Source organism: Rhineura floridana, chromosome 2 (genome assembly GCF_030035675.1).
Source record: "Rhineura floridana isolate rRhiFlo1 chromosome 2, rRhiFlo1.hap2, whole genome shotgun sequence".
Taxonomy (NCBI): Eukaryota; Metazoa; Chordata; class Lepidosauria; order Squamata; family Rhineuridae; genus Rhineura; species Rhineura floridana.
Window position 1 is genome coordinate 171,875,533 of NC_084481.1, and position 23,782 is coordinate 171,899,314.

General features: G+C 42.1%; 1 protein-coding gene across 10 annotated transcripts in view; it reads left to right on the top strand.

The window, feature by feature from the left end:
* FSIP1 (fibrous sheath interacting protein 1) overlaps positions 1-23,782 on the top strand; it is a 156,073-nt gene that overhangs the window by 92,067 nt on the left and 40,224 nt on the right. The window contains exon 15 of one of the 10 annotated variants that reach the window (XM_061611475.1): positions 2,096-2,235. The exons of the other annotated variants lie outside the window; for them this stretch is intronic. The gene's annotated coding sequence lies outside the window, so the exon portion shown is untranslated. Of the gene's footprint in view, positions 1-2,095; positions 2,236-23,782 lie in introns of those variants that run through there. 10 annotated transcript variants of the gene reach the window in all.

Below are 23,782 nucleotides of genomic sequence, written 5' to 3' on the forward strand. Positions count from 1 at the left end.
AGCAATGTTCCCCAAGCACTACCCTCTGGAGATGACCCGCCAAGTAGGAGCGGAACCACTGCCAAGCAGTACCTTCAACTCCCAACTCCATGAGCCTCTCCAGAAGGATACCATAGTCGATGGTATCAAAAGCCGCTGAGAGATCAAGGAGAATCAACAGAGTTACACTCCCTCCGTCCCTCTCCTGACATAGGTCATCATACAGGGCGACCAAGGCTGTCTCGGTGCCGAAACCGGGCCTGAAACCCGATTGAAATGGATCTAGATAATCAGTTTCATCCAATAGCGCCTGGAGCTGGCCCGCAACCACTCGTTCCAAGATCTTGCCCAGGAATGGAACATTCGCTACTGGTCTGTAGCTGTTGAAATTTTCTGGGTCCAAGGAAGGTTTTTTCAGAAGTGGTCTCACTGCCGCCTCTTTCAGGCAGCCAGGGACCACTCCCTCCTGTAAAGAGGCATTTATCACTTCCCTGGCCCAACTAGCTGTTCCATCCCTGCTAGTTTTTATTAGCCAAGAGGGGCAAGGATCGAGTACCAAAGTGGTTGCACGTACCTGTCCGAGCACCTTGTCCACGTCCTCGAGCTGCACCAGCTGAAACTCATCCAATAAAACATGACAAGACTGTGCTCCACACACCTCACTAGGATCCACTGCTGTAAACTGGGAGTCTAAGTTCCGGCGGATGCATAAGATCTTATTCTGGAAGTGTCCAGCAAACTCATTACAGCGGGCCACTGATGTCTCTACCATGTCCTGAGGGCCAGAGTGAAGTAGCCCTCGGACGAGTCTAAAAAGCTCCGCTGAGCGGGAAAGAGATGACTGAATAGTGGCAGCAAAATGTTGTTTTTTCGCCGCCCTCACCGCTCCTTACAAGCTGAATAGGAGTCAACAGTGTGATGTGGCTGCAAAAAAGGCAAACGCTATATTAGGCTGCATTAACAGAAGTATCGTTTCCAAATCGTGTGACGTATTAGTTCCCCTCTATTCAGCACTGGTTAGGCCTCATCTTGAATACTGCGTCCAGTTCTGGTCTCCGCACTTCAAGAAGGATGCAGACAAACTGGAACGGGTTCAGAGGAGGGCAACAAAGATGATCAGGGGGTTAGAAACCAAGCCCTATGAGGAGAGACTGAAAGAACTGGGCATGTTTAGCTTGGAGAAGAGAAGACTTGAGGGGAGATATGATAACACTCTTCAAGTACATGAAAGGTTGTCACACAGAGGAGGGCCGGGATCTCTTCTCAATCATCCCAGAGTGCAGGACACAGAATAATGGGCTCAAGTTGGAGGAAGCCAGATTTTGACTGGACATCAGGAAAAACCTCCTGTTAGAGCCATACGACAATGCAATCAATTACCTAGAGAGGCAGTGGGCTGTCCGACACTGGAGGCATTCAAAAGGCAGCTGGACAGCCATCTGTCGGGAATGCTTTGATTTGGATTCCTGCATTGAGCAGGGGGTTGGACTTGATGGCCTTATAGGCCCCTTCCAACTCTACTATTCTATGATTATAAACCGGTAGTGTTAAAACTAAACATACAGTTTTGCTTTTGATTTTTCACTTACCCTAATCCAGTGTTTCCCAACTAGTGGGCTACCAGATGTTGTTGGACCACAATTCCCATCTTTCCTGACCATTGGCAGTGTTGGCTGAGGCTGATGGGAGTTGTGGTCCAACAACATCTGGTTGCCCACTAGTTGGGAAAGGTTGCCCTAATCTTAATTGATTTCACTATTCCAGAACAGAATCTGCACAAAGCATTCTCTAACTTCACTGATTTCAGTGTGAACCTTCCAAATGGTATTGTGTTTTTAGTAATAACTCCATGACACTATGGAATCATAGAACACTGTTTTGATTTTCAAACTATATTATAACCCAACCTCCAGTGTGTGCAACTCAACTGAGGTCTTTTCTCTCCTTCCCTCCCATTCTATGGTAAATTGTTGTTTTAAGGAAGCATTGATGAGTAAACACTCTGAAAACAAAAGGAGTTTTAAGAAAATGCAGTATTGGGAGGGGCAGCTGCACACTATTTCATTATGACCAAGGAAGTCTAACAATCATATGAACCATATATCTTATGTTGTAGACAGACAAACCCCGCTGCAAAGGAGAATGAAAACATCTAATGTTGTCTGATGATGTTCGAAAGACCTTCCCCAAGGATTTGAAGACTGAACCTTTAAAAATTATATTGGGGAAAAATAAATATAAATGAATGTAACAACAGAGTGGTTATATTTATTATTTCTATTTCTATCTAGCCATTCATTAGTTCATGGTCCCAGAGCAGATTACAATGTAAAACATGACAACAGTAAAATCCAACACCTAAGACACCCACTTCCCGTTCGGGAGCCATTAGCCCAGCTGAGCGCCAGCTCCATCAGGAGCTGCTTGGGAGTAAGTGCTCCCCATAGACACCCATTATAATTTTGTTTACTATGCTAACCTTTTCGCTGGTGGAGTTTCCAGGCGGATTGGGACCCAGGGGAAGGCTCTGAACTCGAGGAACTTGCATATGTCCCCCTGTGGCTGTGTCCCTACCATGCCCCCGGAATACTGCATTTTCGGAGCTACCACCAGCCCTGCTTCTGCCGGGCTGGCCATCCCCAGTGGTTCAGGGAATGTGCCAGTGCAGCTAGAGCACTATGGCAACCACCTCCCCCCAGCCCAGTGGAAAGGTAACTTGGATTGTGCCCTAAGTCATTTAAGGATTTATGTGCCTCCCTGGGCTTCTACTGGGAGGAAGGCTGGGATATAAATTTAATAAATAAATAAGAAATAAATAACACACTGAATTGGGTTTGGTAGACTAATGCAGATTCCTACTGGCTGTGTTGGTCAAAATTCTGGCTGCCATATTCTGCACTAGTTCCAGTTTCTAAATTGTCTTCAAAGTAGCCTCATATTTTTTTATATATATTTATATTTATAAAACTTCTTAAAAATGTTTTTAACGTTTTGTTTTAATGTATTTTAAGGTCTGTTTTTATGATGTTTCAAAGTGTTTTTAGTGTTTCTGTTTGCCGCCCTGGGCTCCTGCTGGGAGGAAGGGCGGGGTATAAATCAAATAATAAATATATTTTATTATTTATTAAACAAAGTTTATATACTGCTTGATTGTAACAATATCTCTAAGCAGTTTACAAGAAATATAAAAAATATCAATGAAACAGTTGAACACTTAATAACTTAAACACTTAAAAGACAATAAACTAAAAAGAGATCAAAACACATCAACATCTACGTGTGTGGATAGCCTTGCCTAAAATGAAAACGTGTTAAGCTTGCGCTGAAAATCATACAGCAAAGGTGCCTATCTGATGCCAGTAGGCAGGGAGTTCCAAAGTGTTGGTGCTGCCACACTGAAAGCACTGTACAGTAATCCAAATGGAAGGTTACCAGAGCATGGACTACATATAAAGGCCTGAATCCAAAGAACCACAAGAATAATTTGATATGAGCAATAGTACTTCAAGTGTTGCTCTTGATTAGCCTAGCCCTCACATGTGTGTATGAACACAGATGCAAACTGCATGACAAGCCATGTTTGTGATGCGGCACCAAATGCGCCTTTGGATCCTAGTCTAGTATGTTAGTAGCTATTTTTTTTCCTCATCAGCTTTTTAGTTTTCTCACTAATAATAATAATAATAAAAAGAATCCTGCACGCAAGTTTGAAGAACCTGTTGCACGACCCATTGGATCATGTCCTTTCTGTGAACAATTTCTCTAAGGAAGTTTGCCCCTCTCTTTTCTTGCTGACTGTTAGGCATTAGATTAAAGTGAGCCACTTCAGAGGGCTTTGGGATGCTCTGTGATGGGAAAATATACTGCTGCTGCTGAGTGGAATTTCCATTGTGATCTTTTATTAAGTTTAACTTGTTTTTATATGATAAGTTTAATGTATTGTTTTTCATACACTTTGTATGGTTCCTCGGAGATTTTTAAATCGAAAGGTGGGTTATGAATATTTTAATTAATACAATTTTTTTAAAGAATGGTTTATGCAAACCTTGCTTTTAAACTTGCCTTAAGACAATCCTTCAATGAAAACTAAGAAGAAGCAGTGAGTGTAGACTACAAAACCATCCCTTCCCCAATCCATTTTTGTAGCTAGGTAAAATTGTTCAATTTAAAAAGTTAATTATTGTAACAAGGTGAACTAGCTAGAAATAGCCTACAGCTGCTACCACATCTTTAAATACAATGCAATTAATCATTAACACAAACTTAATAAATGAATGTCTCCTGCAATGAGTTAATTTAGGCTACAAAGGCTGCAACCTGTCATGTAAACATTTCAGGTGAACCCTTAACAACTGGGGTAGTGTTTGATTATTCCCCCCCCTCTGAAATCAATTATGTGATCTTTACCAATAGTTTTGCATATTTCCACCTAAAATCTTTATGACAAATGCAGTCTGCAAATCATTAAACCTAGATGAAAACTGATTGTTTTCAACACCTGCATTGAATTAAATGTGCCTGAAAATGTTGCTTTATAGCAGAAAAGGGGGGAGGAATGTGTATGTGGGAGAAGCGAAATGAACCAAAGCATTGTAGAATTGGGGAATTCTAATGGGGGAAATTGGGGACAGGGAATTGGGGGAATATGGAAAACATAAAAGAAGGGGGAAATGATTGCAATCCTAATAATAGCAAGTTATGAGATTGAAAATAATGTCAGGATGAAAAGGGAAACGAGAAAAATGTGGGCCCAGTCTTACACAAACTGGGTCCCATTCCTCAGCCTGAAACTAGGAGATACGTGGATAGAAAGTGTCTGAAAGAGAAACAATAGTTTTGGTAGAAGAGACATTTTCAAGGCAGCTATCTACCCAACCACATTAAGTTTGTCTTTTTCTGTCACTTTTACCTTGTATAATTTGCTTTGTTGCAGGGCCAATCCACAGGGCTGCTCGTACCATTAAGCAGTGAGGTGGCTGCCTCAGGTAGCTGATTTTGGGTGTAATGAAAAAGCAGCAAATTGTTAATGATTTGATTTATTATTTTTGTACTTGAACAGCATCTGATTTGGGTCCCTGATACAATTTAAAATGAATTTTTTAAACCATTAATAAATCATTCTTTTAGATAAGGGGTGGGGAACCTTGGGCCCAGAAATGAATGTGGACCTTCAAGCCTCCCTATGTGGTTGTTGGGATTCGTACCACATCCCCAGGTCACACTCCCCACCTGCCCTGGTGCACACCCCCAAGTCCTTTATCTGAGGGAATGTAGCCCTTGGGGATTGTCCAATCCGGTTTTAGATATATAGTAGGGTTGTCAGGTCAGAAGCATCCCAAACCCTGAGATTTCAGGGGCAGGCCCTAGTGATGTCATGGGGGTGGGCCCTAGTGATGTCATTAAGCATGATACATTAAGCATCAACCACAGGTGCTCGGAGTATACAATTCAAACAAAAACATTTCTCTGATTGAAAATTAAGATAGAAATCTTAGTAAAAAGATAGAGCCTGGGTAGGGAACATTTAATCTAGCCAACTCGCTTCTGGCAAGAAGGGTTTAAGTGCCTTCAGGCCACGCTGGTCACCAGAAGGCCATTATAGGAAGAGAGCCTACTGTTGTGGAGATGTTAGATGGGAGCACTCAGGAGTAAAGATGGATGTCCCTGAAGGCTGTAATTCTAAACACGCTTACTAAGGGGCTAAGACCCATAAAACTCAACAGGACTTACTTCTGGGTAGTCCCTCGGTCAAGGAGAGGAAAATCCCGGTTCTTCTGTACGCTGATGACTTAGTTCTTCTGTCCCTAAACAGGATAGGCTTGAAGCGTATGTTACACTCCCTCCTCGAATTTAGTGATGCACATTTGTTACAAATTAATTACTCTAAGTCCAAAATAATGGTGTGTGGGAAAAATAGTAGAACTAAGCATACTTGGCACCTGAATGGTCATCACTTAGAGCAGGTAAACACCTTTAAATACCTGGGTATCCATATCAATAACAACTTGTCATGGTCCCATCACTTGGTTTACATTAAGCTGCTTGCAATTAAGACTCTAGGTCAACTGAAAAAATTCTTTTACTCCAGAGGTGGCCAATTGGTAAGACCATTTTTCAATCTATACGTAGTAAAATTCCTCCCAATGATTCTATATGGTTCCGAAATCTGGGGTCCCGTTTTACGTCCTGCCCTAGAGAAAATTCAAAATAATATATTTAAGCAAATTTTGGCCTTACCTAAATGCACACCTGCAACTCACATTAGGGCTGAACTCAACCTACCCACTTTAAAGGCCAGAATAGACCTGTCATACCTACGTGTCAGGCCCAGGATGTGACTCAGGAACCAGACCAACGATTGTAGTTAATTCATGTTTTATTAGGGTAATGTCCAAACAAAGACTGCGTTTTCTCATGAAGCAATACAGGGATACAGGTCCTGCGGCATTGGGAGAAAGTTGACAGAGCAAGGGACTTCTTCCCACCTGTTCTTTAAGAAGGGGCCAAACGGGCTCGCATCTTTCGCTCCTTCTTAACTGCCCCTCAGGTACTGCCCGCCTTCCCTCCCTTCTCTCCTGTCTTTTCAGCTGTCTGCGTGTGCGCGGTGAGGGGGGAAGCATCACCCCCTCCTCTTCTGAAGTTTCCAATTCCAGGATGGGGGATAGGGGAGGGGCTGATGGTAAACTGCCTCCCTGCTTTTCGGCTGTGAGCAGCCCTCCCTCTTCCCCCTCTTGCTCTGAGCCTGAAAGAGGGGGAGGCGTGAGAATGTCCAGGGAGGGCTCAGGCTCCCCGTTGCTAAGCGACCTTATCACTGGCAGTTCCTCTGTTTCGTCTTCGCTCCAGAGGGGGGAAGTTCCTCCCCCTTCCCTCTGCCATCCATCCGAATACTCTTCTCCCAACTCTCCGGGATCCAGCTCCCCGGGATTGGGACCCCAGCTCTGCCTTCCGACACTACGTTATTGGCAGAAATTAACCACAAATAAGTCACGATCTTTGGCCAAACTTTGCTGGGAGGAACAGTTGCAAAATGGAGGATGGGCAACTCATTTTACCACCATAGCTACTAGTTACGATTTAACAGATAATTTTCTTAACAATCTTAATCCTAGGGCACTCCGTAATCAGATCTTTGAGTTTGAGGCCCAACAAGACAATACTGCTATTTCTTCAGCACGCTTTTCTTCCTGGTTCCCACTTTTTAAAACCAATCATGAGTGGGCTCCTTACCTCGACATTCTGACAAAGGCCGCACTTCGCAGAGCCTACACGGAGTTAAGATTCCAGGTTATGCCCTCTGCGTACCTACAGGGCAGATACCTTGGAATCCCATACGCCAACCGCCTATGTGTTTCAGGCTGTAAGGTCCCTGAGGATTTAATCCACTACATGCTAATTTGTCCTTTATTTAGAGCCCCAAGAAACAAATTCTTAGTCCCAATGCTTACAGACTTAACTGAGTCCCAGTCTGTAGTTTTTCTGTTATCCTCAGACCAACCGCACATAATAATCGCTACTGCAAACTTTGCTCTGGCAGCAAAGAAACTCAGAGCCAGCTATGTTAAAAATTTATGATTATTACAAGTTTTAAAAGTTTTAATTTGAGTTAATGTTATACCGCTTGTATGTACTATATTATATATTGTTTATGCATTTTTATGTTGTGATTCTTCTGTAACAGCCTATGGCTATATACAGTTTCAATAAACTTCAAACTACTTCTGGGTAGATATTTTTAGGATTGTGCTGTTGGTAAGACTTGACTAGAGATCCTCTGCAAAGATATTGATATCATAGCAGGGTAGGCAACCCCCTGCCTAGAATGCCCTGCCTCCCTTTTAGTGTGGCTGCTCCTAACTTCTTTACACACTTGACTCTTCACTGCAGGGAGAGATTTGAGAAATGAGTATGAGTTAAGTTTCTCTACCCTTTTCTGCCTACCCTATGGACTGCTATAAACTCACTTTGACAGCCAACCCAATTCCAGTTAGTAATAAATGACAGAGGGGAAAAAAAAGGTTTGGTCTGCCTTCACAGGCAGCAGCTTGGGAACAACAATTGCAGCCACACTTCCGAGTATGTGAATTGTCTTTTACCACTATTGGGTAAGAAACAAACTGTCATGCAACCCACAAGGGTTTAATTAAGGGGGTTGAGCTGAGCTCATGGAACCACTGTTGTTGCTTTTATGAATGTAAGGGAGTGAAATGCAAACAGAACAAGAAAAACAAAAGAGAGTGATGATTTCCTAAATACAATATCACACCAACCACAACAAGATTTCTGTAAGTAAGGCAGAAAACTCCACACCCCACAACCAGTCAAGATTCTTAACGAAAACTAAAAAAAATCCTGGCAGTGGGTCAGCCAAGGTTACAGAAATCCTCATGCAGCACAACCTGACCCGAGGGCTGCAGTTGGTACAGAATGCTGTGGCACGATTGCTGACATGAGTGAGACCCTGTCAGCATATAATACCTCTACTCTGAAATCTGCCCTTATTGGCTATTTGCTACCAGGCCAAGTTCAAGGTGTGCTTTCCATGTTACGGGTGCTACATAGTACTTGTTCTGCTCTTGTAAGAAATTGGTCCTTTAGTGTGGCAGTACCTATGCTTTGGAACACCCTGCCTATTGACATTAGGCAGATGCCTCCATTCTACTCTTTTCAGCACCTGCTCAAAACATTTTTGTTTAGGCAAGCCTACCCAGGCATGTAGAAGCTATTGTGGTTTTTATCTGTTTTTAACTCATTGTTGGTTTTATTATTTTTCATGTTTTTAAATATGTAACTGTTTTTGCCAGTAATTTTATTGTTTTAATTCCTTCTGTAAACTGCTTTGAGATTTATTACGGTAAAGTGGTATATAAATATTGTAAAAAAAAATACATAAATAAAGTTTGGGGTCATTGTTGTCCTTGGGTCCCTTTCCACTTTTAGGAACAAAGGAATCTGCCTTATACCAACTCAGGCCATTTGCTTCCATCTACCTCAGTACTGATGACATGGGTTAGCATTGGCTGTCCAGGATTCCAGACAATAGTCTTTTCCAGAAGTTGAATTTTAGACCTTTGCATGTGAAGCATATGCCCTACCACTGAGCCACCACCCTTCCCCTGTTTAAAAAAGTATCTTAAAATTGTTCTTTTCAATTCACTAACGAATGAATGCACATCATACCTAGGACAGATCCACACCATTCATTTGAAGCACATTCAACACACATTTGTATCACATGAATCACACCATAGAATTATGGGAACTATAGTTTGTTAAGGGCGGTGAGAACTATAACTGAGGGGGAAACTACACTTCCCAGGACTCTTCAGGGGACGTCATGTGCTTTAAATATGAGCTGGATGCGCTTTAAAAATACTGTGTGGATCTACTTAATAAACTTTGCCTGCATGTAAACCATTTTAATTCATTTTTCAAAATGGAAATGAGCTATAAAGTTTACTGAGTGACCATGGGCTACTCACCATCTCTCAGCCTAAATCTGCTCCTCAGGATGAAAAAAAAAACAGAGGGGAACCATGACCACACCACGAAAGAAGGGCACACTTAAAATATAGATGAAATAATCATGTACAACCATAGTGTAAAACAAGATACTTATCTGGACATAGTATGAAGAAATATTTATGTAAACATGACAGTCAAAGATGTTTACATAAATATTTACACAACCTGTAAAGATATTTATAGTGCAATCCTATGTTTGTTTACTCAGAAACAAGTCCCAGTGTATTCAATGCGGCTTACTCAAACAGGGAAGCATGCACAGAACTGCAACCTCAAGTGATAAGGAGCTTCACTCACCCAACCCAAAATTCAGAATCATATCACCTTGAGCTGTTTTGCAACTGTTTATACTTGTTTTTATGGTAACTGGATTTAAAAGGGATTTGTTTCTTACTGTGAGCTGCCTTGATTTCCAGTCAGTAACCCTACCTCACAGGGTTGTTGGAAAGACTTCGCACACATGCACACGAGGAGATGTAAAAATTCATACACCCCATATAATAGTTTATTGTCAAAACCAGTTGGTTATTGCAGAACATTTTTTAAAAAAAATTAAATCACTATTAGTTTCCTACATAATAAAAGCAATGATACGTAAGTAAGTCCTGCCTAGTTGCTTTAAAAAATAGAATTGGAGGGGAAGAGATTTACAGCACAAACACAATCCTTTCCTATGTTCATTCAAAAGTCCCATTAATTTATAGCACAATCCTAACCATGTCTACTCAAAAGTAAGTCCTATTGAATTCAATGGGGTTTACTCCAGATATGTGGGTTTAGTATTGCAGCTTTATTCCCAGAAAAGCGAGGGTTGGATTAAAGCTTCATATTGAGAAGGTTTTCAAAACACTGTCCTCTTCGACAGCCCAAGAAAATTTAAATTTGTGTGCCCCTGCACACAAGAAAGAAAAAGACTGAAAGCTGTATACTTACTCAATTTATGAGATTTTCAGATAAGCAGGAAAAAACCAACAGTTTTCTGGCCTTGCAGTGGGATCTAGGTACTGCCCGAAGGTCAAGAAATCCCTTGTCAATCACAACCTTGACTTCACTTATTGGCTACAAACCTGAAAGGGTGGCTTAGAGCACTGAGCTACAGCATATTTAACAGAAGTTGTGTGTGTGTGTGACATTTTAGTGTATATCTCTTGAACCAGACAACCTAGAAACTTAATTTTGTTATAAATGAAAGTTGAGAGTCCAGAGAATAAGGTGACTCACCCGGAGATCCGGAGAGGACCCAAAATCTGGAGTCTCTGGGCGAGAACTAGAGACCTGGCAACCCTAATATATAGACATAATTTCTTGAATTTTGCAGTTATAATATGCTATGTACATTTTCTGAACATGAAAAGCCTTTTTCATGTAAGTGTAAATGTAACATTTCACTTTCTCAATAATAAATGACTTTTGTTTGCTTTATGCTCTCACCAGCAGCCTCATACCTAGCATTGCCCTCCTGGGCTGGCCCCGGCTCCTTGTTCAGAGAGGGAGGAACAGGCAGTGATCCCAGAGGAGGAGATGGGAAAGAACTGGTTGATGTGTCTCTTCCCTGTTAGCGAGTACGGCATGAGCAGACGGGAGTCACTCACCCACCCGTATGACAGAGTGCCCGCTTACTGGCCCATTCCCGATCTGAAAGGCAGTTTCTGTGCAAGTAGTAAGCCTGCCCGGCTCCTATTTAATTGGCCCTATGGGACTTAGCTGGTATATCACAGTGTGGAGGAGAGCCTGGCTGGGAGTCCAGAGTCTGTGAGTTCAAATCCCCGCTCATGTCTTCTGGATGTAAAAGGCCAGCTAAAGATCACCCCCCCCACAGTGAGTGGCTCAGGGGTTACAGCCGTGCAAAGTCCCAAGGAGTCCAGTTGCCCCCCAGCTGGCAGTTGCGGACAAGGAAGAGGCTGGCTTGTGCAGCTGTGGCAAGCTGAGCAGGCCCTAGCCAGCTGGGGAGGACTAGCCTCAGAGGGAGGCAGTGGTAAACCCCCTCTGAATACCGCTTACCATGAAATCCCTATTCGTAGGGTAGCCATAAGTGGGCATCGACTTGAAGGCAGTCCATTTCCATTTTCCAGGGGGCATGTCAGGTTGCTGCGACAATGGTTTCGCTTGAGTAGCCATGCCTAGTAATCTCCTGTAATGTTGGAGAGGCCCATGTTACCTGTAAGCTGATCTATGTAATGCTTTGGTGTTAAGTTTCGTATTAAACACAATGTGAAAAAAGCACAGTCTGCCTCTGAGTCTGAATCCAACAGAGTAGGTCAGGACACAGATTCATAGAGAACAGAGTGACAACTTTCCAAAATACGTTTGTGGTCTTCTAAAGCATTTTTGTTCAAGAAACCTTGAGTTATAGTTAATGAAGCCAAAGTGTAAATCAGGTGGCACAAATCAATAGACAATATCTGTGATCAATGCTGTGCTGAATTGCACTTCATAATACATATCCTGATGAAATTCTTTTCTTCACAGAGACACAGCATTTAAATAGCTCATGCTGGATCTCGGAATATTTTCCTGAGAGACATTTTTAAAAGCCAGAGTTAGGGTTTTGTTGGTTATATTTTCTTATGCTTGTAAATTAATTCATTACTGTGTCCTACATTATTCCTTGCAATGCACCACATTCATTTTCCTAATCAGCACGTCTAAATGGAGGCATTTTTATTATTTGCAATTTCACTTTGTAAAGGAAAAGTGCAGTTGTTTAAGTGGTTTTGAATATATTTATTAAAAAATGTATTAAAAATATTTATAAGCCGCTCTATTTTCACAGAAACTCAGAGCGACGAACAACATAATAAAACATGTAGATAAAAGCACAAATACAGCAATAAAATTACAATCTCTATATTTAGAGGTCACAGTAAGCCCAATCCAATACTTAAAAACTCTAATTATTCATTTAAATTAAATGCAATCTGGAATAAAAACGTTTTAACCAGGCGGCGAAATGACAAAAGCGAAGAGGCAGAACGTATGTCCGCAGGTACCGAGTTCCAGAGTCTAGGAGCAACAGCTGAGAATGCTCTATCTCTAGTCCCTGAAAGACGAACTAGTGAAACTGGCGGAATTGTAAGAAGAAACTCATTAGCGGATCTCAAGGGACGGGGGTTTCGTAAACAGACAATCGATCGGACAGATAGACAGGGCCCAAGCCGTGAAGGGCTTTAAAGGACATCACCAGCACCTTGAATTGGGTCCGGAAGCAAATCGGCAACCAGTGAAGTTGCTGTAACGGGAGTCGTGTGAACACGAAAACTAGCCCCGGTCAGCAACCTAGCTGTAGCACGTTGAACCAATTTTAGCTTCCGAACAGTCTTCAAGGGCAGCCCAACGTAGAGTGCGTTGCAGTAGTCCATCCGGGATGTAACCAGGGCGTGTGTAGTCAATTCAGGCGTCTCCAGAAACTATATGTACTACTATATGTTGTAGTACTTCCAGGGCAATGCTATACATCGGCAAGAATTTGGATTTGGAAGTTGAATCTGACATCCATCGTCATGAAAAACATAAATTCTGCTATAATATCTGTATGCAGAGAGTCCAAACTACCTTGAGTATAACCTCAGTTACTGATACTGTTGTTGTTGAACACCCATCAGCTCCAGCCAGCATGGTCAGGAATGATGGGAACAAACTCTGGCAAAAGAAATGCAAGAAGACAATAAGGGATGCTAAAAAAGAATTTGAGGAGCACATTGCTAAGAACATAAAAACCAACAACAAAAAATTCTATCAATACATTCAAAGCAGGAGACCATCTAGGGAGGCGATTGGACCCTTGGATGATAAGGGAGTCAAAGGTGTACTAAAGAACGATAAGGAGATTGCAGAGAAGCTAAATGAATTCTTTGCATCTGTCTTCACAGTGGAAGATATAGGGCAGATCCCTGAACCTGAACTAACATTTGCAGGAAGGGATTCTGAGGAACTGAGACAAATAGTGGTAACGAGAGAGGAAGTTCTAGGCTTAATGGACAATATAAAAACTGACAAATCACCGGGCCCGGATGGCATCCACCCGAGAGTTCTCAAAGAACTCAAATGTGAAATTGCTGATCTGCTAACTAAAATATGTAACTTGTCCCTCGGGTCCTCCTCCGTGCCTGAGGACTGGAAAGTGGCAAACGTAACGCCAATCTTCAAAAAGGGATCCAGAGGGGATCCCGGAAATTACAGGCCAGTTAGCTTAACTTCTGTCCCTGGAAAACTGGTAGAAAGTATGATTAAAGCTAGAGTAACTAAGCACATAGAAGAACAAGCCTTGCTGAAGCAGAGCCAGCATGGCTTCTGCAAGGGAAAGTCCTGTCTCAGTAACCTATTAGAATTCTTTGAGAGTGTCAACAAGCATATAGATAGAGGTGATCCAGTGGACATAGTGTACTTAGACTTTCAAAAAGCGTTTGACAAGGTACCTCACCAAAGGCTTCTGAGGAAGCTTAGCAGTCATGGAATAAGAGGAGAGGTCCTCTTGTGGATAAGGAATTGGTTAAGAAGCAGAAAGCAGAGAGTAGGAATCAACGGACAGTTCTCCCAATGGAGGGCTGTAGAAAGTGGAGTCCCTCAAGGATCAGTATTGGAACCTGTACTTTTCAACTTGTTCATTAATGACCTAGAATTAGGAGTGAGCAGTGAAGTGGCCAAGTTTGTTGACGACACTAAATTGTTCAGGGTTGTTAAAACAAAAAGGGATTGCGAAGAGCTCCAAAAAGACCTCTCCAAACTGAGTGAATGGCGGAAAAATGGCAAATGCAATTCAATATAAACAAGTGTAAAATTATGCATATTGGAGCAAAAAATCTGAATTTCACATATACGCTCATGGGGTCTGAACTGGCGGTGACCGACCAGGAGAGAGACCTCGGGGTTGTAGTGGACAGCACGATGAAAATGTCGACCCAGTGTGCGGCAGCTGTGAAAAAGGCAAATTCCATGCTAGCGATAATTAGCAAAGGTATTGAAAATAAAACAGCTGATATCATCATGCCGTTGTAGAAATCTATGGTGCGGCTGCATTTGGAATACTGTGTACAGTTCTGGTCGCCTCATCTCAAAAAGGATATTATAGAGTTGGAAAAGGTTCAGAAGAGGGCAACCAGAATGATCAAGGGGATGGAGCGACTCCCTTACGAGGAAAGGTTGCAGCATTTGGGGCTTTTTAGTTTAGAGAAAAGGCGGGTCACAGGAGACATGACAGAAGTGTATAAAATTATGCATGGCATTGAGAAAGTGGATAGAGAAAAGTTCTTTTCCCTCTCCCATAATACTAGAACTCGTGGACATTCAAAGAAGCTGAATGTTGGAAGATTCAGGACAGACAAAAGGAAGTACTTCTTTACTCAGCGCATAGTTAAACTATGGAATTTGCTCCCACAAGATGCAGTAATGGCCACCAGCTTGGATGGCTTTAAAAGAAGATTAGACAAATTCATGGAGGACAGGGCTATCAATGGCTACTAGCCGTGATGGCTGTGCTCTGCCACCCTAGTCAGAGGCAGCATGCTTCTGAAAACCAGTTGCCGGAAGCCTCAGGAGGGGAGAGTGTTCTTGCACTCGGGTCCTGCTTGCGGGCTTCCCCCAGGCACCTGGTTGGCCACTGTGAGAACAGGATGCTGGACTAGATGGGCCACTGGCCTGATCCAGCAGGCTCTTCTTATGTTCTTAGGCTCTTCTTAACTCCAATAACAACTAGAAGGCACCAGTTGGTCTAAAGGTTCTTGGTTTAGCTTTAAAAAATACTGAATATTGAAACAGCCCACATCGTTTGACCACTAATGGCTGTTTTCTGGTTGGTTGCCCCTTGCCCCCAGATCCTACTGTAGTGAGTTTGGGAGTGGTTTCAGACTTGTGCCCATTCTCTTGTTTTGGGTGCAGTTTGCTGGTTGAACAGCTAAAACCGTGCATTTCACAGAATACACAATTGCACACTATGGGTGTAAGGGGAGCTTGGGAGAAGTGCATATTTCCAGTGTATGCTCCTGATCACGCTGCAGGTAGAATCCAGGAGGAGAGAATGAGAATAGCATGTGAAGAGGTCTAACTGCCTGGATTTCCACCATTCTTGCTTGGTTTTCAGTCCATAATGGTAGCATTGCATAGGCATTAACAATTCCAGACAGATACTGATCTCATTTACCTTTAAAAACTTATAGTCTCCTTGGGCACCTTGTGGCATTGTGTACCTTTTGGTATTACTTCATAGGTGCTTAAATAATTCTTATGCTCCCATTATGGCTCCTGCAGACTGTCTATGTATCAAGCATTTATCTTGATTTGCTGCCATAAAGCTTACAAGGAAGTTAAATTATATCTGGTCTTTTTAAAGCATTCATTCTGATTAGGTTGTGGGGAGTTTAATTAGACAATGAGCATTCATCTTGTATTCACCCTGATTGCTTGTGGGGAGTTTATATGTTTTCCTATTAATCATTCCTTCCTTCCACACTCTTCAATAGATTTCCCTGTAACTGCAGTTAGTCATTTTCTGTTTTAAAGTGGATTTGTTGTGCTAGGTTGACTTTAATTGAGCAAACCTAAATTTCCTGGTATGCTCTTGAATCCCTACCACAAAATACTGACACACTGGAGGCTCCCTTAACGGTCTGAATTAACAAGTGTATCCCCTCTTTATGGCAGTATATTTGATATCACTTTTCCTTTAACTTAAAAGTTCACAAGGTTAAAACTCTGATTTGCATAAGTTAATATGTGTCTTCAAACATGACGAAATAAAAATGCTTCTGTGATCCCACCCTACAAACTCCCAGGGACTGTAAATCCCTGCATGAAAGCTGGGTAAAATTGTACCCTGAAGGTGCTGTCTAAGAGTTCCTCATAATGATGAGCAGGTGACAACCTGACCTGGTGGTTTGGAGAGTGAGACGTAAAACTTTACAGTAACATTTTCAGATTCAGCTCTATCAAACACACACATACAAACAACCCAGCAAAACTTGTCAGAACTGGTTTTATGAATTTTGCAGAAATTAGCAGTGAAGCTTTTCACTGCATAGAGATAAGTATTGTTCCCTGCTGTTACTGGAGGAACATTTACAGGTGGCAACTGAACATTTGGGAACCCTATGTTCTATAACTGATGAAGGCTAAAGACAGATTACTTGGATCCATTCCACTTTAGCTTCAGGCCTGGCCGTGGCACTGAAACTGCCTTGATTGCCCTGGTTGATGACATCTGTCAGGAGAGAGAAGGGGGAATGTGACCCTGCTGGTTCTCCTTGATCTCTAAGGACTTTCAATACTGTCAACCATCGTATCCTTCTGAAGTGTATCAGGGAGGTGGGGGTTTGGGGTACTGTGCTTCAGTGGTTCCGCTCATACCTCCAGAGCCGCTGTCATGGCCCCGTCAGAGGAATCCTCAGATGAGGATGACTCGGGAGTAACAGCAGCAGACCCAGGAGCAGCAGGAGACACGGAGGAGCCTCCTGAGAATCCAGCTCCTTCTGCCCCTCAGCTGCAGAGCACCCCAGGGACAGCAGAGGCCCTGCAGCCAGACACAGACAGTGAACAGGATACTCCCCCCTCACCTGCAGAACGTAGACAGCAGAAGGTCAGGCAGAAGAGAGGCAGGCCTGTCTCCTTAAGGCCCAAATGCTGAGGGCTCACACCTGCTGTCCATCCTGCTCTTTATAAGGCACACCTTGACTGCAGCTTGTTGCTAACTGCAACGTCAGGCGTGGCTTTGTGTAGACCTAGTTTCCCTGCAGCATCTCTTTGACTGACCTCCTTGGCAATTGATCCCGGACCTCCATTGACCTCGCTTCTGGAGTTCTGACTCGGCAAGTATGCTTCGGATAGGCCTGGCAGATTTATTTATTTATTTATTTATTTATTTATTATTTCAATTTCCTTCCCTGCCAAAGACCCAGGAATTTCCAGCCCCCCCTGACACTGCTGATGTAGTGTAGAGCTGACAGCCGCTTCCAAAAAGCAGTTATGGGAGGCCATTTGTCAGCATCATGGGAACTGTCCTGTGGTATTCAGCAGGGATCCATCTTGTCCCCCATGCTATTTAACATCTATATGAAGCCACTGGGAGCTGTCATCAGGAGATTTGGAATGAGGTGCCATCAATATGCAGATGACACCCAGCTCTACCTCTATTCCATCTGAATAAGGAGAGGCAGTTGAGGTGTTGCACCAAAATGCAGTGGCCAGATTACTGGCTGGAGTTCCCTTTAAAATATTTATAACCCCAGCTGCATTGGTTGCCAGTTTGTTTCCAGACCCACTTCAAGGTGCTCATGTTAGTGTTTAAAGCCCTAAGCTATTTAGGTCCTAAATGTCTGAAAAACTGCCTCCAACCTTACAGACCCTCTCAGGTGTTGAAATCAGCAGAGGGGGCCGTTTGGTAGTTCTGCCACCCTCAGAGTTCAGGGGGTGGTTGCCCGGGAGAGGGCATTTTCTGTGGCAGCCTCTAAATTGTGGAACACCCTCCCTCCCTCCCTGGCATCTTCACTGTACAATTTTTGAGAGAATGCGGAAGATGTGCCTTGTTACCCTGGCCTTTGACACCTGAGGTGTATATTTTTAGGACCCACCCTTATTTTTTTGTGATGTTGTGATTTTAGGTTGTTTTTAACTTTTTTTAATAATGTATTTTAAAACTGTTGTAACCTGCCCTGGGACCTTTGCATGAAGGGCAGATAATAAAGTGGCTAATAAATGTAAATATAATAATGATAGTAGTTCAGTGAGACTGAGCAGTACTGTGGCAGATTGCTGATGCTGTAGAGCAGAGGTGGCTAAGGCTTTTGGGGCCCAAGGGCCATATTGACTCATGCTTAATCCTCCAGGGTCTGCTTGCCAAAGTGGGCATGGCCAAAGTGTAAATAGGCCTTTTTTTAAAAGGACACTTTGGGGGGGGGTTCACAGATCTTTTTGGCATCACAGTATCACTGTGGGCAACTGACAGTTTTTTAAAACAAATATTTTTTAAAAAGACAAATTTCATATGGCGTTGGAGTCCCCACAAAAAACCTATTGTGGGGCCATGGTTTAGCCATCCCTGCTGTAGTGCAAGGCCTACGTGACTGCTCTTGTATATGTTGAAACAAACACTGACGCTGAGACATTGAAGCCTCTATGGAGCAAGTCTGTGATTGTGTCTCTATAATTCAGTACAGCTTTACCAATTCTCTTGTAGGCCATTAGACAAAATATGTTGGTAATACATGTCAGTTCTGGGGAGGAGTTCAAATTTATTTTCCTTATCTTGGAAGTATATCTGGAAGGCACAGGGTATACGGCAACTGGATCTGGTAAGTATCTGGAAGGGAGACCACCTGGGGCATCCCATATAATATGCTGCCTTGAGTTCCACAGAAGAAAAGCAGGATATAAATGTAATAAATAGAAAAATGTAGCAGCAGGATCAACTATCATCATGCTTTGAAAGAAAAATTGTATAATAATTGGTTTGTTTTTTGTAACACGCATAGGGTCACATTCAATGTAGCACTAAGGAGAATGTTCAATCAGTGCAAGGATTTCTCTTCTGGGGTTCCTCCAACCCTCCAGAGAAGATTTGCGGTGCCTCCCTCTCTGCTTTCCTGCCCCATATAAATCTTAGCAAACTGTAAACTATATATATATATTGATTTTTGCATTAGATGGAATGCATCTAGAGTAACTCTCTCTTCTTTCCTTTCAAGAGCCAAGCAATTCATTCTTACATTTCACTGTGCGTGTGTGTTATGTCTGTGGACACTGTGCTTTATCAGGCTGATTAAAAACAGACAAGTCCACCAAACTCAAAAGTATTCCCATATGCCTTGATAAACGTGAAGTAAGAGCAGGACTCTCAGGCATTTGCACATGGGCAACATACTTCATCACATCGTATTTTTATAAATGACATAATGTGAGCTCCTGATAAATACAATCTGTGACTTTTGCCACATTTAGGTAAGGTCAGGCTAAGGGGCAGATCAGAAAACTGTGTGGAAACTAGTCTAGACACAAATATCTCTATGTATGACCTAATTCTATTCAAGTGTATGATATATGTGATTTTCAGATGCCTTAAAAAAGAAAAAATGGGGGTCTCTACCATGTTTTTCCTCCTACTGGAAGCTAAGCAGACTTTCTACTTTCTTCCTGGTATATGTTAAATAAGGCATAGAGGTCAAGTCTCTCTGGTAGCAAAGGGCAGAATCCCTGTAGTCACATTACCTTTCATGGCAAGTGTGTGATGTCTGCTTTAGATGGGTAATCCTGTCTAAAGTCATTGGATAGTATATCATTCTTGAATGACAATAGAGACTTGAAGTCAAAACCCAACATTTTCTGCTGGCTAAGTAATGACTGCAAGTAAATATCTGGCAAAGTGTGTATATTTTGCCTCTTTTCACTAGTTGATGCAAATACAAGTTGGTTTTGTTGTTATTGCTGGTATTTATTGCTTTAACTGAAGCTGTACAAACTTAAGCTCTAACAGCATAGTTAGCTTAGAAGCCCCAATGTTTTGTATAGGTCCATGCGTGCTATATATTGTTGCCTACCAGGTGCCCCATTTGGGTTTTTTAATAGATTTATAGGAGACGACTTGTGAGACAGTTTGCTGGGAGCCCTGTTGCAAGGCAGGAGTGAAGGGTTGGGGGCTGCTATTTCAGCCCTATGCAGGTGTGGGACTGCTGAGTGGCTAGCAGTGCCCAGGAAAGAGAACTAAGAATCATATGGTCATATGGTCAGCTCTTTGTTCACAGAAAACTAAAAGTTTAAAGAGGGCTTAGCCTAGCCTCCTTCTATGGGTATGAAATTTATTATGTGGATGATGATTCAAAATTCAACACCTTCCCTATGTACAGCTTACTCCCAGGAAAATGATAGAAGCCTGAAGCCTAAACGTATGCAAAATGACTCCTCCAAGTTCACAGCTAACAGATAATTGGTGATACACAATGTTTTATTACCAATTACTGCTTCTTGGAGATTAGTTTTTTCAGAAATGTTGCATAATAAATAATACTTTTATTACTATTTTATCATTTTATATGAATGGTTCTATTTGTTAGGCGATGTGTGACACCATTTTACAAGGACCCGTCTAATAGTTATCAAAATGTATTCTCATTTGTATAACAGGGTTAATACAGTAACACTGTTAAGGATTAGAAAGCTTGAAGAGCAAATATAAACAGTAATCAGTGCTGCTATTTTAAACTTGGCAAAAGCACATAAATTTACAAAGAATGTCCATGAACTACATAAACGGGGGTGGGTTTCATAAGGTTCATCATAAGGTTTTCCAAGCACACAGATCTTCCCATAATTTCTTCTAGTATACTTCTGATATTTTTCAGCTTCAAGCAGACTGTATTCTCAGTTGCCATAACTTTATTTTTCTACTGCACATCACAGTGCCACAAGCTTGCACAACTTGTGATCAACTAAACTGAATGCAGCTCACCACCCATGTATGGCAGCTCACAAAGACTCAGTAAAAATCTGGTTTTGCTTTGTGTCTTGAACAGCAAAACAGGAGGACTCATAAGCACTTGACAAGCCACAATATCTGGTGTGTCGTATGAATTTGCTTTAGTGGATCATTAAGTTGTATAGGCTTACTGTAGCACTTTTCAGTGTGTAAAAGGCTTTATATTTCTGCTTCTTTTTTACTTTACAACCCTGTGAGAGTGAAGAGAGTGAAAGATAAACACTGAGCAAATGCCACTCCATAATTTCATGGCTGAGAAGGATTTAATCAACCTTTGTGACCCCACCTTCCATCCACTGTATCACACTGGCAATAGGATATCATGAACTCCAGGCCTATAAATGTCTCATATGTCACCCTATTCATTTTGAGTAGAAGAAGTTTGAAAGTCTTTCCTTAACCACTTCAATAGTCCCATTAAATTCATTAGTGCTCTTGGCAGAATGAATTATAACAGTTAAATTAGTTTCATCCACCCCTATGCTACTATAATAATTCTTTAGAAATATTACCAATCATTTTCCTTAAGAATGCTCTGTTATGAAACAAAGCAGCCTTTTGGTCAGTCCTTGGAAGATCTAGCCCAAATATTTGACAGTTACATTGCCTGTTGATTTAGTAACCATGATAATAAAAATTGCTCTTAAATTTGAGGGAAGTGCAGTTCCTTGCATGACTATATAAAATTAATTGAAATCCAGCTGTGTATGTTAAGATTCTTATCCCTATATGTAGAAAAAAATCAAATGAGTACTGATGCATTTGACAGTCCTTTAGAAAACGTTTTTTTCTTTTTAAACCATTGACCTTCTAATTTGATTTCCCGAGCTATGGCTTCAGTAAATTGCATCAGATCTCATATTTAGTGGCTGTATATGCAGCACCATCCTATTTATTTATTAATTAAATGTTTATCTTGCATTTCCATGTAAAATCTCAAAGGCAGTTAACAATAAAATACATACTTAGTCCAATGAACATAACCAGTGACATAGTAAAAACAATACAACAATCAAATAGGAGCATATAAAAAGACAGACAGTGGCAGCCAGTTAAAAACATATTAAGATTTACAGATGAAAATACAGAGCAGCAGAGCAAGACTAGACAAATAGACTTAGTCGCCAAATATCTATTTAAGTAAAAAGCTTTTATCTGCTGGCAAAACAACTCTCAGTAGGGTGTTCCAAAGTCTGGATGCAACCACTAAAGTATCCCTCAGGTTCCTGCCAAATGCATATCAGATGTGGGCAGGACAGAGAAGATCTCAATACCCAGGCATACTTGTACAAGAGAAATAATCCTTCAGAGCCTGGTCCCAAGCCTTTTAAAGTTCGGTTGGTAGCCCAGCTACGTCCCTATTTGAGTAAAGAGGACCTTACATCAGTGGTACATGCTCTGGTAACCTCACGTTTGGATTACTGTAATGCGCTTTACGTAGGGCTACCTTTGAAGACAGTTCGGAAGCTACAACTAGTGCAAAATGCGGCGGCCAGATTGCTGACAAGGACCAAGTGGTCCGAGCATATAACACCTGTTCTGGCCAGCTTGCACTGGTTGCCAATATGTTTCCGGGCTAGATTCAAAGTGTTGGTATTAACCTATAAAGCCTTATACGGTGCGGAACCACGATACCTTGCGGAACGCCTCTTCCGATATGAACCGGCCCGTGCACTACGTTCTGCTACGAAGGCCCTCCTCCGGGTTCCAACTCACAGGGAGGCCCGGAGGGTGATGACAAGATCTAGGGCCTTCTCAGTAGTGGCCCCCGAACTATGGAACAGTCTCCCCGAGGAAGTACGCCTGGCGCCGACTCTGCTCTCCTTCCGGCGCCAGGTCAAAACCTTCCTATTCTCTGAAGCATTTTAAGTTACACTGATTTACTTTTAAAAATGTTTATTGTATTGGATTGTTGATTGTATTTTAGTATTATTTTGTTATTCATTGTATTTGTATGCTATTTTATGTTCACCGCCCAGAGAGCTATTGCTAGTCGGGCGGTATATAAATTTAATAAATAATAATAATAATAATAATAATTTAAAGCTCTGTTGGTCATAATAAGCACTTTGAACCATGCCTAGAAACAGAGCAGCAGCCAGTGTAGGTGCTGTAACCTGAAAGGCCCATATTCTCTATAACTGGCCCCAGTCAACAGCATAGCAGCAGCATTCTGAAGCATCTTGTCATTGCCCTAGACCAGGAATTTTCAGATGCAGAGTCCTCCTACAATAGCAGCCTTAAGGAGAAGCTAAATCCACTCCCTGGTCTTTCTCATGTGAATTCCACTGGCACCCCCTCTCATCCTTGAACCCCAAGGAGACACTTCTGCCACTAGATGCCCAGTGACTGGACCACAGCCTCCTCAGAGGTTCTGGAGTTCCCTGAGGAGCTTTGTCCAAAACAATCCCATAGCTTCAAACCTCACGGCCTAGAAAAAGCCAACCACTGTAGAAAATGCCAGATGCAGTATTCAGAGGCAGAGTTTCCATCTTCACGACCTGCACAGACTATAAAGGTCTGCCCAGTCATTCCAAGGACACTGCTGACAACCTGAATTTCCTGCCTCAGTTGCAGAACTACTAACTGTGATCCTGAACTAGCACCTTGGTCCTTATCCAGTGACCTGTCCTTGCCTTGTCTTTCCATCTATTTCTTTTCTGTCTGTTCCTGGGTTTACTGATCTCCACCTTGCTTGGGCCACCATCTTCCCTTGGTTGTGAACTTCACCATGGATCAGGGCACAGCTGAAGTTTCCGAATAGTCTTCATAGGCCTCTCCACAGGCAGCGTGTTGCAGTAATCTAAACAAGATACACCTTAAGCA